The 16,915-nt window shown below is 39.6% G+C and overlaps 1 protein-coding gene across 3 annotated transcripts in view; it reads left to right on the forward strand.

Annotated features, from left to right (window-relative positions):
• The first annotated feature begins 388 nt into the window (after window positions 1-388).
• Window positions 389-16,915, forward strand: part of elavl2 (ELAV like neuron-specific RNA binding protein 2) — a 46,107-nt gene continuing 29,580 nt past the window's right edge. The window contains exon 1 of one of the 3 annotated variants that reach the window (XM_053231031.1): window positions 389-783. The gene's annotated coding sequence lies outside the window, so the exon portion shown is untranslated. Of the gene's footprint in view, window positions 784-1,871; window positions 2,249-16,915 lie in introns of those variants that run through there. The other 2 variants (XM_053231032.1, XM_026945370.3) reach the window with 2 other exon arrangements.

Raw genomic sequence — 16,915 nt, forward strand, 5'->3', positions numbered from 1 at the left:
AGTGTACTGAGTGTAGTATGTGTAATATATAATGTATATGTAAAAAGAAAGAAAGAAAGAAAGAAAGAAAAGGTCATCCATCTACACTCCTCGCCTTGTTGCGTCCTTGTGATTTTTGTCTCATTCATTATTTCAGATCCGCAGGGTGGCTCCAGCCCCAGTGCAATGATTGACAAATCCGGGAGCCAATAGCCTTTAAGAGTGGGCGGGCTCACGGTGCGAGAAAGGGAGGCGACAGCCAATCGGATGGCGCTCTTTGAAAACCTCACTGTGGAGGAGTGTACTCTGGTGCGTATGTGTGTGCCGGTGAGTGTGTATGTGTGTATATGTTGAGGTGTGTGTGTGTGTGTGTGTGTGTGTGTATAAATGGCCGCGCAGCTCTCTCTCTCCTCCGCATGTTTGACTTTCTCCAGCTATGTGGCGCTTGGGTGCAGAGCAGCAGCACGCAGCCTCCTTTTTTTAATTCCTCCATCCATCCATCTCTCCATCCTTCTTTTCTTTCTTTCTTTTCCTTTTTTGATTTTTTCCCCCTCCCCTGCTTGCGCTGTCCCTTTTTTTGTATTCAATAAACACTTCATTTGAATCATTTTGAGCCTTGGTTATTATTATTCTTATTATTCTTATTATTATTCTTATTATTATTCTTATTTATTTATTTCATGCTGCCGAGTTGCAGATAGAGAGAAAGCGGATTGTGGTCAGTGTAGCGCGCGCTCGGTGGCTTTATATTATTGGCTTTAAATTTGGCTCTGGACGTCGCCTAACTTTGCCTTTAGACACACGGTAAGCTCTGCTTATTCCTTTTTCTTTAAAAATACTTATGCATTTCTTTTTAAATGTGACCTGGGATGGTAGAGAAGGTGTGTGTGTGTGTATGTGTATGTGTGTGTGAGGCTTTACGTTGAAATATGACAGCTCGGGACCGGGAATAACCGTATGTGTGTGTGTGTGTGTGTGTGGTTTTGCTGCGCTGATTTTGCATGCTGAGCGGCGCGTGCATCGTGTAAGAAGCGTGCATGCAGTATGCATTATCCATTCCTAATATATCATACACCCTTATACTGCTACTGCTACTACTACTAATAATACTACTTTTTAATAAAATTGTAATACGTTTTCCTTTTATGTTTATTGTAATTTTAATGGGATATTTATACTACTAATATTTTTTGCTAATTATGATAATAATAATTATTATTATTAACACTTTTGGCATTAATATGAAGACATCATGGTATACAGATGAGATGAGAGGAGATGATCTTCTGAACCACACACAACAAGAACAAAAATTAATAATAATTCTTGGACTTTTAAGAGGCAGCTCAACCCAGAGGTCACCTCCATTTCACTGCAATAAAGCTATTAAATGAATGAAACGTTAGTTTATTTCCTTAGAAAGCATGACATCTGTGCTGTTTATCTGTCTGCACCAATCTATCAGTCATCGATCATCATTTTGTGCATTTTAGCCCAATGATGGCTGAATTCTTTGTCTTGGTGTTAAAGCTGCATCCATCCTTAAGGCTTCATATAGCAGTTGAATATATAAGCTGATGTAGTAAAATCTAAAGTTCCTTCATTAGCCAGGTTTACATAGCAATATGCTTTTTATGTACATGTATGAGAAAGGCACATGGCATTACAGCCAATCAGAGGGAGGATAATATGGACAGAAAATATGACACTAGTATGTGGTTTGAATATTTTATACTCTCTATTTCACTCATATGGAGTATTTGTGATTATAGGATTCATCTTTGTTCACAAACTGCAAGTTATTTCACAGCATATTTAATATTATTGTTGATAAGGTGCAATTTCAAGATTAAACTTTTTTTTTTTTTTTTTTTTTACACAAATACATGCTCTTATATACTATTTCATTATAACACATTATTATTCAACTTCAGCAACAAGAGAATCAGTGATGTTTAATTTCTAATCAAGCGCCACGTTTCCAGCTGCTACTGATTCCCTACACCTGAGGCAGGATAATTAGCACTGTGACCACTCATCCCGCCCACTTTTGAATCATTCTGTCCAATCACAACAAAGCAGAACTCTGATACTGTGTTCTGATTGGCGAATTGGCGCGGTAGTTTGTCTCCTGATTGGCTAATTGACCTGCCAGTTTATTTAGGCTCGTCGTTTTTTCGCGCCACTGCTTTCACTCTGAGCTCGGCTTGGGCTTCTTTGGACCTGCGTTTTGGTTAAAGGAAGGACGCCTCGCTTTAATTAAAAAAAGGTAAGAAACGAGGAGAAAGTTGTTTTATTGGTAGAAAACCTCTTTACATGTTAAACGGTGGTGTGTAAAATGGCGTCTGTGCGCTTTTACTCAGTGTTTTTAAGCTTGTGTGCCGTTTTAGCTTCCTGCGTGCTACTAATAAAGCTAACGCAGAACAGTTTAACGACTTTTTGTTTTAATTTAATTGAACTTTGCTGTTAGTTTAGCTTTAATTTGTTTATTGCTAACATTTTAAACTGAAGAAAAAAAAAATTCGAAAACTTAAAAAAAAAAAAAAAAAAAAAAAAAAAAAAAAAAAAAAAAAAAAAAATCGTCGCGCGCTTGTATCGAATCGTTATGTTAAGTAGCGGCGCATTGGTGGGCCGTGTTCCAAACGCCTCCCATCTCTTTATTCGAGTGTACTACGTAACCCGATGACGCAATTGCGTTCCACGCACAGTGTAGTGCACTACTTATCTAATACGCTCTAATTTAGGATTCGACCTAACGGTTTTTTTTTTCTGTATCGTAATGGCGTTCGCCATTTTAAAAAGCAACCGTTTTGTTATAAAAATATTTTTGTATAGCAAAATATTTTAGTGGTTTTTAGAGTTCTGTATAGTCAACGCTTGTAGAGAATGGGTGTTTATTTGGAGTTTTATTTCATTTATTTGTGGTGTGTTGGGTGACGTCACGTCATTTAAAGTTAAATAATCCATATGGAGCAATATTGCTGTTTTTTTTTTTTTGGTGTACATTAAAACAATTTAAAAGCAATATCAGAACCTGTTTACACTCTCAGTTTCAATAAAAATGATTATACGTCATCTCTGTGCGATTCTCGACTCTGATTGGTCAGAAGACGTTGAGTTCTGCTAGTAGTGCTGGCTGCAATACACATCACAGCTAATGCCTTATCGTTTCTATAGTAACCGCTAATTCACAGGGCCGTGTTCCAAACCGCACACTACCCTACTACACTAAGGCAAAATAAAACTATAAATAAAATTAAAGGTGATGCACTATTTAGTGGATTAGTATGTGGTTTGGGACGTAGCCAGGGACTGTGACTGTGGCAGGTGATGCCTATAATCTAATGCTAATATTCCTTTATATGTATTCAGGAATACTATATTATTAACTAGCAGGTGGTTAAAGGTTGCTAGTTATCTAGCTCAGTTTCCCCATATGTGGACAGGAGTGTTAAAGTCTGGATTTCTGTATTAAAGTCTCGCTTTAAGTTTTCATTCTTGGTGCTTTAACCATAGACCACCATGTTGCGTAACTGTTTTGATTGATCCCTCGGTTAGGTTAGCTAGCTTATCAGACTGGGTTTGTTTCTGAAGGTTCATCCTCTCATCTTGGATGGGATTGGTCCAAAGTGGTGGAGCTTCAGGACATGCTGTTGTAGGAAAATAATCAGCAAAGAAGTGGCTTGATGAACATCACGTCGAGTTTTATTCCTCTTCTACCATGTGCAATTTTTCATTTATTGATGAGTGATGTTTTAATTTTTTATAGTTGCATTTGTTGTTGTGGAATGCCCAAGAAACAAGTTATAATTTGAAAGTGTTATTTTTGTATAAAGGCATGGCTCGGACAGTAGTTCCTGCTGTGAAATGAAGGATAAGTTTATATTAATGCGCTCATTAAAATGATCTCTGGATGCTCCACGGAAGATGAACACTGATTTAAAAAAAAAAAAAAAAAGAGTTTAACATATGATTGTTGATGTGGGGTGTTTTTTTTTTTTTTTTTTTTTTTAGGGAAAATTTAACAGTTATGGAAGGAGTCTTGGTTGTAAGTTCTTCGTAGCAAATTTTCTCAGCTCTGGAACGTCTGCAGCGCGTTGTGCCGCGTCACACCACCACGTGTGTGTTTTCGTCTAACAGTTATTCCTGACAAGTCAAAAAGCAGTTTATCAACTTGTGCAATAACTTATTCCAGCTATAAACATTTCCTTCCCTGGTCTCAAAGTTAAATAACACTTTTTTTTATATATATATAATTCAGTTTATTACGCTATGTGGAGCGTCTGCTGAGTCCCCGTGAGCGAGCTTAACATTAACATAAACCCCTGATTTGAATTAAAGCCGGAACTACAGTCAGCTCTTATTGTAGAAAATGAATCAACACCTGCTGACCAATCAGATCGGAGAATTCAACTGGAAGAGGATTTAATTGGTTAACTCATTTTTTTGCACTTCAGAAGTACAAACCTAAGATGTGAGCTCTGTTCAGAGTTGTATGAGCTCAAAATAATATTTTAATCGTGTTCACGTAGGCGTCGGTGAGATTAATGTTGCAGCACCTGAGAGTGTAGTGGTGTAACTTAATGAGAGCGATCTTACTGGCGGTGCAGACTCGAGCGCTTCATTACTCTGAGTTTCTCATCACGTTTTTAGAGCTGAGAGTTGATTAAACGGCAGCGGTAATCAGTGTGTGCTTGTTATTTCAGTGTGTGTATCATTGTGAGTGTGTACTGGCTGCCAGTTGAACAGTCTTATTTCTGAAAAATGTGATTTATTTATTTTTTTAAAAACAAAATACAGAACTGAACTGGCTGCACATCGCAGAGCGTTCACCAGCACAGTTTAGGGATCTTCCTGCTCTTTCACCAGTTTGCTTTAGGAAAGTGTGACGCTTGAACTGTCACGATATCGTGTTTATTCACAGCTGAAGCAAAGTATATGATCACAATTCCTGAATGAAACTAGAAGCGAAACTACAAACTCGTCAATGTGCGGCTTTGATCATGCTGCCCTTAAAACTGATACAAAGCTGATTATATCCGTTTCCACGTCTGTTTCTACGTGTTTACAGGAACATGAGCCGTTTTGATACCGAAAACAATGTTCGGTTTCTCCACCCGAGTCGTCCTAGATAGCGTCTTATGGTGCAGGCTGCTCCAAATTTCTGTTTTCAACACTGCTGTGTTTTAGGTTTGAAAGCTAGCTAGAAGGTGACTAGCTGAAAAAGGGCTTTAGTTGTGGATTCCTGGTGTGGTGGTTCACATTAATAAAATCACAATGTGCAAATTTAAATCAGCAAGATTGTCCTGCTTAAAAAGAACTCGCACTAATTTTACTTGCGTGTTGTAGTAGAGCTGGACGATATGATAGAATATTGATGTGATCAATTGTCATGATGTGCTTTTGAAACATCATTACTCTTTAATCTTTTACTAATTAATCTTTTTAACATTACATCTTTTTTAATAAAAGTTGTAATTATTTTTTATTTAAAAGCTTGCTCAAATTGGCTGACTTGATTTTTTATTTTTTTTTTGCATTAAATAGTTAAAATTAAAATGTTACTTTTTTTTTAGGTTCAAACGTTTTCATTTCCAGTGTTTTTGTGAAATCAATTTTTGTAGAGATTATATAAAAGTCTGATTTCTATAAATGAAACACTGCTGTGTTGCTGTCAGTTTGTGAGCAATTCTAAACTTTATACCTTTATAGTGAACCTGTACCTTTGTGTTTCGTGTCGTACACGTGAAAGTCGTGATGTGATGTTTTTGTAATATCGCCCACTCCTACACTGGAGTAGTTAAATTTATCGATCAGCTGATATTTTGTGCAACACCGGCAGATAAATCCTTCTTTACTTTGGGTGCGTACGCTTGTGATTCCAGTGTAATGATTGCGTGTGTGTGTTTGATATCCTGTTGGGTTGCACTACATTGAGCTGCTTGACTTCTTGGAAAAGTGCGTGCTCTTCTAAAAGACTCGTATCTTAAAGCTGCACAAGATATTTAGTTGTTTCAGTAATCGTCTTTGCCATGAAGTAGCTAGTGAAGCTGGTATGGCAGTAAACTAATACGAACAGTAATCGTCTTAGCAGTACTGAAATCATAGTGCAGTCATCGCTTGTGATGTAGAGGTAAACGCGCTACACCATCAGGGTCGGCTCGAGACGATCGATAGTGTAGTAGTCCCGGCTTCAATTTCATGAGCATTCCTGACTCAAAACGCCTGAGTAATACTAACTCTAGCGATGACCTCCTACAGCTGACTTGTTTGTTTTGTCTTTTTTTCCCTCTGTAATGAATTAAGCAGCGTTCACACGACTTTCTGCATGCGAAATTTCTTGGGAGGCCGCTGATTTTTTGGGAAATTTCTTGGGAATACACGCCCAGACGCTGGCTTTTTTTAACCCACAAATTGTGGATTCTGACGTGCTTGTGTTTCATGTTGATTTTATCTTTAAAAGCTTGTTGTGTAGAACGGGATGGTGCAGCATCGCTATAATCAGTGCTTCCTCCATCTTGGATTTACTGAAGAGGTCAAGCAGCGACGTGTCGATATTCGATTGGTCACACGTCTTTGCGTGATGGTCGCAGGTCAGCGTTCACCAGATTTGAACTTTGGAACGCAGCATAATGCAAAACTTCTTCACATTGAGCTTGTTTCCAGTCTCTAGCATTCGCATGCGTATGAATGGAAGTCGATGGAACTGAAACGTCTAGTGCGACTGCCGATTTAACGTGTAACACGTCTCTGGCCACGCCCCCTTGATATCCTGATACTTAATATCTTCCAGTGTTGTGATGAAATCTTTATCCTGTCGCCTGCCTCTAATCACACTGCCTTAAAATCCCCATGAAGCCTAAAATACGACTGTTATTTGTTGGCCCTTCACAGAAGAGTTTCTTCTTATTATTAAACTGTCCGTAATGTCGGCGCTGTCCGAGCGTCTCCCAGAAGTACATCCACAGCATCCACCATTTCACATTCAGGAGAAGAAGCTTTATTAGCAGTGTGTGGAAACACGAGAGTCCCGTCTCACTTTTATTCTTCTCTGTAAAGACGCTGCTCATCTGCCTAACGATGGGAATCAGGGTTCTGTACGGTTTTAGGAATAAACATTCACCATTAATGTGTACGTGAAGTGATGAATGATGCTGTAGTGTCTACTAGATTGTTTTCTACAATCTCGGACGTTTGTGTCCTGTTCCTCATACGGTGACGCCCCGTTCACAGCATCAGCCATTATCTATAGAAAAGTAACTTGTGAGAATAAAGTAATGCTATTTACTATAATAAAATAATACACCTGTAGCTGCTGTTATGAACTGCTCCTTTAATTAGCCTGCACCATCTCGCATTTCTTAATGATTTTATTTTTCTCCTCCTGCAAATGCTTTCCCAGGTAGCGTGTGCAGACCTGCTGTAGCCCTATTCAGATTGGGTTAGTTTATCAAACAGTTTAAGAGACACTCACTCTTATTTCAGTTTGGGATGAACTCGGGTTCCATCAACAATTTAAAAAAAAAAAAAAAAAAAGTTTACAGGAAGCATCCATTTTTTGTGATTTAGGAAGTGTTTACTATCTGGAGGAGAGTCACTGATCCGTGTGCTGCGAGAATAACGTGGCAAGTAGCAGTAGCCAGATTTTTATCTGGACGAGACTAAAAAGATGAGCGCTGAGTTTGGTGAAGAACAGTAGAGCTGTAATTTTCTCAGAGGAGGACGGAGAACGCCGATACGGACAGAAATAATATTCACAGAGGAGCATCTGTAAAACAGGAAGTTTTTCCAGGACCTTGTGTGAATTTAATCCTGTCTGAATAGGGCTTTAAATAAAATCTCTTTATGTAGGCACTTCCATAAAACTTTCCAAAAACAGTGTGTGAAGTATCTCGCACATTTGCTCTTCTGTATAGCTGGTTGTTGACGTGAGCCTTCTGTGATCACGTGACTGACGTTAGCTTGCTTTATGTTGTAGTGCTACAAGCAGTTCTCTATTTCACACTATTTTTAAACAACTGGATCAAATTTTTTTCTATCTGCAATCTGAGCCACAATTGTTTTGCTGGTACCAGCTCTACTCTTTCTACATCTCTTCTGCCTACAATCATACTCTCTCTCCATCTCTATCTACGCTCATACTCTCTCTCCATCTCTATCTACGCTCATACTCTCTCTCCATCTCTATCTACGCTCATACTCTCTCTCCATCTCTATCTACGCTCATACTCTCTCTCTCCTCATACTCTCTGTATACTCTCTCTCCATCTCTATCTACGCTCATACTCTCTCTCTCTCCTCATACTCTCTGTATACTCTCTCTCCGTCTCTATCTACGCTCATACTCTCTCTCCATCTCTATCTACGCTCATACTCTCTCTCTCCTCATACTCTCTGTATACTCTCTCTCCATCTCTATCTACGCTCATACTCTCTCTCTCCTCATACTCTCTCTCCATCTCTATCTACGCTCATACTCTCTCTCTCTCCTCATACTCTCTGTATACTCTCTCTCCATCTCTATCTACGCTCATACTCTCTCTCTCTCCTCATACTCTCTGTATACTCTCTCTCCGTCTCTATCTACGCTCATACTCTCTCTCCGTCTCTATCTACGCTCATACTCTCTCTCCGTCTCTCTCTACGCTCATACTCTCTCTCCGTCTCTCTCTACGCTCATACTCTCTCTCCGTCTCTCTCTACGCTCATACTCTCTCTCCGTCTCTCTCTACGCTCATACTCTCTCTCCGTCTCTCTCTACGCTCATACTCTCTCTCCGTCTCTCTCTACGCTCATACTCTCTCTCCGTCTCTCTCTACGCTCATACTCTCTCTCCGTCTCTCTCTACGCTCATACTCTGTATACTCTCTCTCCGTCTCTCTATGCTCATACTCTCTCTACATCTCTATTTACACTCATACTCTCTATCTACTCATACTCTCTGTACTCTTTCTTCATCCATCTACTCTCTACATCTCTACTATCTAGGCATACTTGCTATACTCCATCTTTATCTACAGTCATACTCACTCTCTCTCCACGTCTACCTACAGTCGTACTCTCTCTATGCTCTCACTGTGTAGTGTAAGAGTTAACGGCTGTGAGTTGAGCAGTTGTGCAGCGTGCTATTTGTTTATAAGATGTGATTGCATCACTCCGGTGTTGTGCTCTTGATGGGCTGTAATTTGGATTTGTGAAAGTCGTGTCAGTTTTGTTTCACCTTCATGGCATTTAGGTCCCTGACCTTTTACTAAATAGGATGTATGTTCTCCCTTGAGCCACATTAACATCTCAAAGTGTTAACTTGCCTTTATATTCAGGTGAGAAGTCGATGTCTGAAAGCAGTCTCTGCTCCCTATAAGAACACTGTATAGGGTTTAACCTGGTGCCTTCTGCACGTCACAGTCTGTGTTCAGCTCTTAAGTTTCTCATGGGAAATGCTGACGGCTGAAATGTTGAGACGTACGACAACATTATATCGATATCTTGGTGAATTGTATCACAGCACATGTGGCAGTCTGGAAAAAATCGAACACTTTCCAGTGTAAAGTGATCTCAGTCTGTGTGTAAACACATTGTGAGATTTGTCCCGATATGTCCAGATGTTAAACTTTAAAGACTTTTATTTAGCGACACTGTTAGCCAGGTTAGCGAGGCTCATCACTCAGTGAGTTATCTGTAGGGATGGGCTCTGTGCTAAGGGTCGTTTATCCGTTTTAATGATCAGTGTTTCTGAAATGCCTTCGTTTTTAATCAGTGTTTATCTTGCGTTAATGTGAGTGAGTGTTTAGCCGCGTGCATCAGTGGTCACTTTTTACTTGTTTTACTTTAATTCTGTGGAAATCATTTCATGTGTTTTAAAAGGCTTGGGAATTGAGAATTCTCTAAATGTGCTTTTTCCTTCATCTGCCACCGCCCTCCTCCTTTTTCTATTTAATTTTACTACTTTCTCATTCTCCTCCTCCTTTCTTTCCACTACCTTCTTTCTCTTCCTTTCTACTTTCTGCTCCTTTTTTCTTCCTTCCTTCCTTCATTTCCTTCTTTTTCTCCTTTGGTCTTTTCTCCTCCTTTTTCTTTCTACATCCTTCCTCCTTTCTTATTCCTCTTTTTCTTTCTTCTCCCTCCTTCTTGCTCCTCCTTGTGCTTCCTTCCTTTCTTCTCACGCGTCCTCCTCCTTGCCCGTGATCCTCCTTCCTTCTTCCTCCTCGTTTTTCCTTCTCCTTGGTAAACTGCTCTTTCTGTGTAATGACTGTAAGCTGCAGTGAGTTTCAGTTATTATTGATTGACTTGTTGAACAGTTGATTGATCATTAATCAGAAAGTGTGTTAGAGCGACCTAAAATCTTGGTGAAAACAGAGAAAGTGCAGACTTGGTTGGAAGACTTTAAGAACAGTAAATTAAAAGCCGTTTTTAGTAAATTAAAGTTAAGGAGTCACACATCCCCTCATTATTGCTTCACTAACTGACCCTGTAGATGTGAGATTTTCTACAGATCTTCCGTCAGTGCTGTTTACCTCGCCGTCCATCAGGATTCACTCGCTTTATATCGTGATGTGGAGCCGATTATTGCCACACGTGTGTGTTTTAGTTAAGATTTGCATCCTGTTCAGGAGTGAAAAGGAGGTGTACGAGCTTGTCGTGATGCATTATTGAGGCCGAGCGTTTAAGATCTTCAGACATCAGAAACAGAGAGAGAGAGAGAGAGAGAGAGAGGAGCTGTCCTTTGTGTTGCAGTAGAACAGAGCTGTCATGGAACTAGGTTAACTTACTGTTCAAGGCCTTGAATATATTTTTCTTTTTCTCTTCTTGCTCTGTGTGTGTGTGTGTGTGTGTGTGTGAGCGCACATGCATGTTGAGCAAGAGAGAATGTGAGCCTGTGGTTCTTTCCCCATCATGCATTTCACCAGTATAAGAATGACCTGTTTAATTCTTTAATATCTACAAAAATAATTTTATTTTAACTATTTTTGTTCATGGTTAATAACAAGAGAAAAATTAGTGCTTCCGGTCAGTTAGTATTGTATTTTTATTTAAACAAATAATAAATTTATCACAATGATTTTATAATTTTATATATTATCTACTCGTCATGTTGCTGTGGACTGCTAGCGTAGCTAATGTGTTCAGTTGAGTTTATTTCCAGGAAGCCGTGAGTGTAATTGTGCTAATTAGTACTGTATGGCTGAAAAGTTGCATCTGCCAGGTGGTTACGGTTTTATTTCCCATGCTGCGTGCTGCTCAGTCAAAAGCTGCTGTGGTGCACGTGTTAGTGACAATCCTGTGTTCATAATAAATATTTAGCAGGGGTTAAAGTGCGACATTACACTGGGTTGTAAATATATTTTATTGAATGTTTCAAGTTAGTGAACGAGTTTGGTTAGTGAACGAGTTTGGTTAGTGAACGAGTTTGGTTAGTGAACGAGTTTGGTTAGTGAACGAGTTTGGTTAGGAGGAACTCGACAGATAAAGTGGATGCTCTCCAGACACGAGCTTGGTCATGCTGTGTGTTGGATGCGTTTAAAGATCATTAACAGTTTGAAGAGGACTTGAGAAGAAGATATTAGATTTCGTCTATCTTAACCCATAAAGATGAAACAAACAAGTTTTAACACTTCAGGGAGGCTAAAAGCTCTTTGCTGTAGTAACGTAAGAGCCGAGTGATGGAGCGGGTGTGGCATCGCTTGCCTAATACGAGTTCCATGGTTACAGCGGGAAAAATACCGGAAGCTGGTTACGAGTCGGCTTTAGCTGCAGTCACTAGCGCTAGTGTTTAGTCAGCATTTTTTCGGTTAGTTACTCGTTAACAAGGTCAGGGTTGCTGCGAAACTCAAGTCTGTAATTAAACGTAACAAGTTATAAGCTGTATCTAAGCGCATTATAAAATTGAAAAAATGATGCGTGCGTCATGCGCTCCGTGTTGAACAGCAGTGGAGATACTTATTCAGTTATTGTACAGTGAAGTCACTCTGATGAACAAGATACTGTTTTCTTTTCTTAATTTAAATCTCTGTTCCTGTTTTGAGAGCGAAGACATTCACAGCTTTATCTGTCCAAAAGCATGGAAAAGTGAAGATGAGACGCATCAGGGAAAGATGTGTTGCACACTGTGTTTGTTGATCTGAAAGCTGCAGACACGACGTTTTCCTGCAGATATGACTGTCACTGCGAGCCTGCCGCCTTTCTCTTATCCCACGAACAACCACAACGTGATAAACGCTCACACTGTGGAGCTTTTCATGTAGTGGATTTACTGTTTATTTCCTTCTGGTTTTTGTTTTATGCACTTACGCAGACACGTCAAACAGAAAAACCTTAAAACTGCGATATAAAACACTTCCTTTTTTTAACATTTTTTTAATGTTTTTTTTTTTTTTTTAAATAAGAGGAATCCAGACATGAAGTGATGAAGTGCTGGAACACTTGCACTGAATGAAGCATTATGTAGAGATGATCCACTTTTGTGACGCCTGTTCAACAGACAATGAAAAATAAGGTTTTCATGTCTCACCCTTGTACAAGGATGTGTGCAGACATCCTTCACTCCAAACAATTCTTCTCCTTCCTTATTTTTCCTTCCTTCTCCTGCTTTACTCTTCCTTTTTCCACCTCGCTCATCCTTGTTCCTCCTTCTTTTACTATTCAGCGTATGGCATGAAAGAGTAGTTTTTTTGTGCTTTTACAGTTGAATACATTGATGCTGTGATTTAAGCTAGTTTACCATACTGTGAATATTTCAAACTGTTATTGCTTGTTTTATTTTAACAAAACTGTTGTCATTCAAATAGCTGAAACCTACAAAGTCTTAGAACAATGTAAAATAAAACAAAGCTTGCTCAGGCATCTTTATTCTTGAGTGATTATGCCTCATGGAGATCTTTCCCTACTGCTAAATAGCTTTAATAACTGCTATAAAACTCATCTTGACTATTTTTATGCTCGCTATTTCCTAAATATTTGATGTTCTCAGAGTGACTGAGCTCATTACCCATCATGCAGGCCTACATTTTGAGTAGAACGGCGTTAAAGCGGCTCTCTGTACGTAGATGCGTCCTGACAGCCGGAGCTGTGTGCAGAGCGGCAGCGCGGAGAAGCCGTTAACCCGCGTGTTGCATATGTGGGCGTGAGATCATTTGGCGCTCCTTTCTGGATTATTTTTGCCTCGCAGCTTGCTATAACACCCGCAGCGATGGCAAGAAGTGTGACCGTTTTCAAGCTTTTGGTTTGGATCATGCAGGTTTTAACCCTGAATTCACCAGATCGGTCTTCAATTTAAAAGCTCACGCACCAGATTGCGTAAACTCTCACTGGTTGGGTTTGGAGTATTGGTATATTATTGGTATATTATTTAGACCGTGTAAACACTTCTGGCACGTGCCTGAGATCATGCAAAATCAGCACCAAAACCCAATTAGGTTTTGGATTAAATCGCACTCTGCAAATAGACTTGTGCTGATTATATAATGTGGTGTGTGAAATCGGTGCAGCACGAGCTACAGTGAGTAAGTGTACTTACTGAAAAACTGACAGACGAGTGTAGATACTGTAAACGGGCAGCTCTTGCATTTTGGGATGATTTTAAAGCCAAGCAAACCTGAGACAGGAGTGTTGAGATGGTTGCTGGCAAAATAAATCAATCAAGTGCTAACAGTTATCACCGTAGCACAGATGTGTGTTTTTGATTTGTGTGGAGGTGCGAAAGTTTGTTTTATTTTTGACCCCTTTGCTACAGTGATTATGGGAGATGCCTGAAATCAATGCTTCTGCTTTCTTAGATAACGACTGCATCCGAATTACCTCGGAAGCGGGAAGTTGGAAACTTGGAATTGTCATTTTTGACCTTGTGTGTTTGAGCTACATAGTGGGGAAAATGTTACAGAAAGTTATAGACTTAATATACGAATGCAGTATGGTTCTATAGTGATTGATCTAATGCAATTATATACATGTACATAAACGTGTAACTCCTTAAAAGGTAAGAAGCGCTACCTTTTACTGTTCCTTATGTGAGCAGCCATGTTGATTTGACGTCACTTGCTGAACTCGAGGTTGAAGACTGTCCCGAGTTCCCAAGCAGGACCTCTGAGGCTTTTTCTTCCCCCTGGGAGGTTTGAAATTACAAGCAAAAGTAGCAGTCGGATCAGACAATTCTTCTAACAAGAAAATGTTCAGAGAAGGGGCAAGAATTTAGGATGTGAAAGACGCTTTTACTTTTGCTTCACGCTGACTTTACCTAGATGAATTCACGAACCATTAGAGAACAGGAAGGTGGGAAAGTGGTCTGTGTGGTCGGTTAATAAAAAGGACAATCTGGGAATTAAGTAGCATGTCAGCAGACTTTTGCCTCTGTTTATTGTGTGTAACATTTGACGTGGACCGGACTACAGAACAGACAAATGGTAAGCTTGAACACTTTGTTGTGCAGATTGCAGTTGAACATCAGTTCAGCCCGATACGCGTTTCATTTGGAGCCGTCTCGTCCACTGACGTACTTGTTCTGCGTTAGATAACGGTTACTTTACTGCTGAAATTGGACAAAAACTGTGCTTTTGGTTTTCGGGTTTGACCTAAAAAGATTAGTCTTACAACACGGTGTCAAATGTTACACTTTTACAAACAACGTTAAAAGTCGTGACGATTAGAAAGTGCTTGAATCTTTTTTTTGCTTTTTGCATTTTGCTGTCCTGCTGCGGTCAGCACTCGGTCGATGAACAGAGAAAATGTCGGCCATCTTGAAGTGTTGACTGTGAAATCACCTATAAATCCATCATGCAGCTGAGTTTTCACCATCGCTGTGGCTGGGAGCAGCAGTAGCCTTCCCCACTGCACGGCTCATAACGTTATTACACTTTCCTTAAACCCGAAATGGCAGAAACACTCGTCTTTGTGTGTGTGAGAGAATCAGTCATTTATCATGATATTTTTATGGTAAATCGTGAGCAGGGAGAAATCACTGTCGCACGAGTTTACTGCGATGTGGAAAGTGAGCATGTGCCCGTGCCGACCGTAATCCACCGGGATGGTTTTAGTGACGCCTCCAAACTCGATGCACACTGAAAGAATTTTACTGACGGAGCTAAAGCAGTGAGGTGACTGACTCGTCTCTCTCCTCCTGTGAACTCCTACACTCAAACCTCAGCATCTTGTCACTCAGACTTATTGCTATTTATACGTTATGTTTTGATCACTGCACCCCCACCACACACACACACACACACACACACACACACACACACACACACCAACTGCTGCACCATTTGTTGCAGGACTGAATAAAGGCTAGTTGCGTCATTATTACATTGAATAATTCTGATAGATACATGAATAGAAACACAAACAGGTCACTGAGTGTGCAGTTAATCCGAAATCTTTTTTTTTTTTTTTTTTTTTTAAAGGAGAAATAAAATACCCACAGACTGAACCGCGTGAAGGACAAGTCATAAAACCCAGATAATTATCTCTAACGCAGTGGTTTTTTTTTTTTTTTTTTTTTTTTTTTTTTTTTTAATGCTTGCAATAATAATAACCCCAAATACAAAAAATACTTGTAAAGCAGTTTGTTTGTTTATTTATTTAATTTGGTGGTAGTGATAACATCCCCAAATAATTACCTTTTAAAGCAATGTGTATTTCTTTTTTGTGTTTTTACATCAGGGATGCAGTGTGTAGATCTTTATTCGATCATGTCTTTGATAACGTGTCGTTCTTGCATCTTGGACAATGTGGCAATCTTCAGCTTGTGTTTGGGCTGTGAGCTGCTTTACTATCTGCTTGCACTGCAAAAAAAAAAAAAAAACGACTGAGTTTAAGACTGACTGCGTGTATTTATTTTTTTTTTCCCTCCTGTTTCTACATTCTTGTACATTGCCGATTCCTAAAAAGAACAAGCCACGTTCTAGTCTTTAATCTAGTAAAGACATTCTCCTATTAAATTTTTTTTTTGCTACCATTGACTGAGAACGTATCCGTGCTTGAATTGTATGCAGTTTATCAGGATGTCTCCTGATAGAGATGTTGTGATTTTCTCCCCCACTCCTAATAAACGCTTGCTGTTTTGTGAGTGAGCGATGTTACGTGATGGTGCACGTGCGATGTGCAGCACTTGAGCAAAGTGAGATTGTTGCTGTATTCTAGCTCACTTTCGTGGTTGAGGAAAATAACCGTACTCGTGTCCTTCCCTTGAGGCCGAGATGGAGTGTTATCCAACAGTTCAGCATTCAACCTTACGAATAAAGCCTCTCCCAAGTAGGGCAGAACATTCAGCGTATTTTTTTTTTTTTTTTCTTTCTTTATTTTGACCTGCTCTGTCATTAAGTCACTCTGACCCAGGAGCACGTTGTGAATTTTTACGCACTGTAAATTTTTAGCCTCAGAAGTCCAATTCTGAACTTTAAATGAGATATAAAGGTACACAGTGTTCACAGACCCAGATACAAAGTGAATACTAAAGGTACAAAACGTGTGCTTTTTATTCTGGTTGTTCAGGGTTTGTTTTTTTTTTTTTTGCATTTGCTAGTGCCTCTGAGAAATTAGTGAAGGATTTTGACACTGTAGGAGGCATCGTAGGCTACATTGAGAGATTTACAGTCTACAGATATAGCAGACGCTTCAAAATATCGTCACCAGTGCGACAGTGGGCGTAGTAAATATATTAGCTGGCTCGCCAGGCGACTAAACGCTCCAGTGTGCTGCCCAGTCGCGTTTTCCGGTTGCCTGGAAGCAAGCTACGTACAAAACTGAGCTAAAGTAGTGTAATAACGTATAATCAGCTTCGTAATTGCGTTAATAAAGACTAAGCCCAGAAATCCTAAACTATCTGGGCAAACAACCCCACGTGGACTTTATGAACTTTCTGTGACCCCCCCAAGCCTTAGCATTTTGTTTTCTCATTATTTACTATCACCATATTCAATAAATATTTAGTTGCGTCTCCCCTCCG

The sequence above is a fragment of the Pangasianodon hypophthalmus genome, chromosome 28 (assembly GCF_027358585.1).
Source record: "Pangasianodon hypophthalmus isolate fPanHyp1 chromosome 28, fPanHyp1.pri, whole genome shotgun sequence".
In the NCBI taxonomy this organism is placed as follows: Eukaryota; Metazoa; Chordata; class Actinopteri; order Siluriformes; family Pangasiidae; genus Pangasianodon; species Pangasianodon hypophthalmus.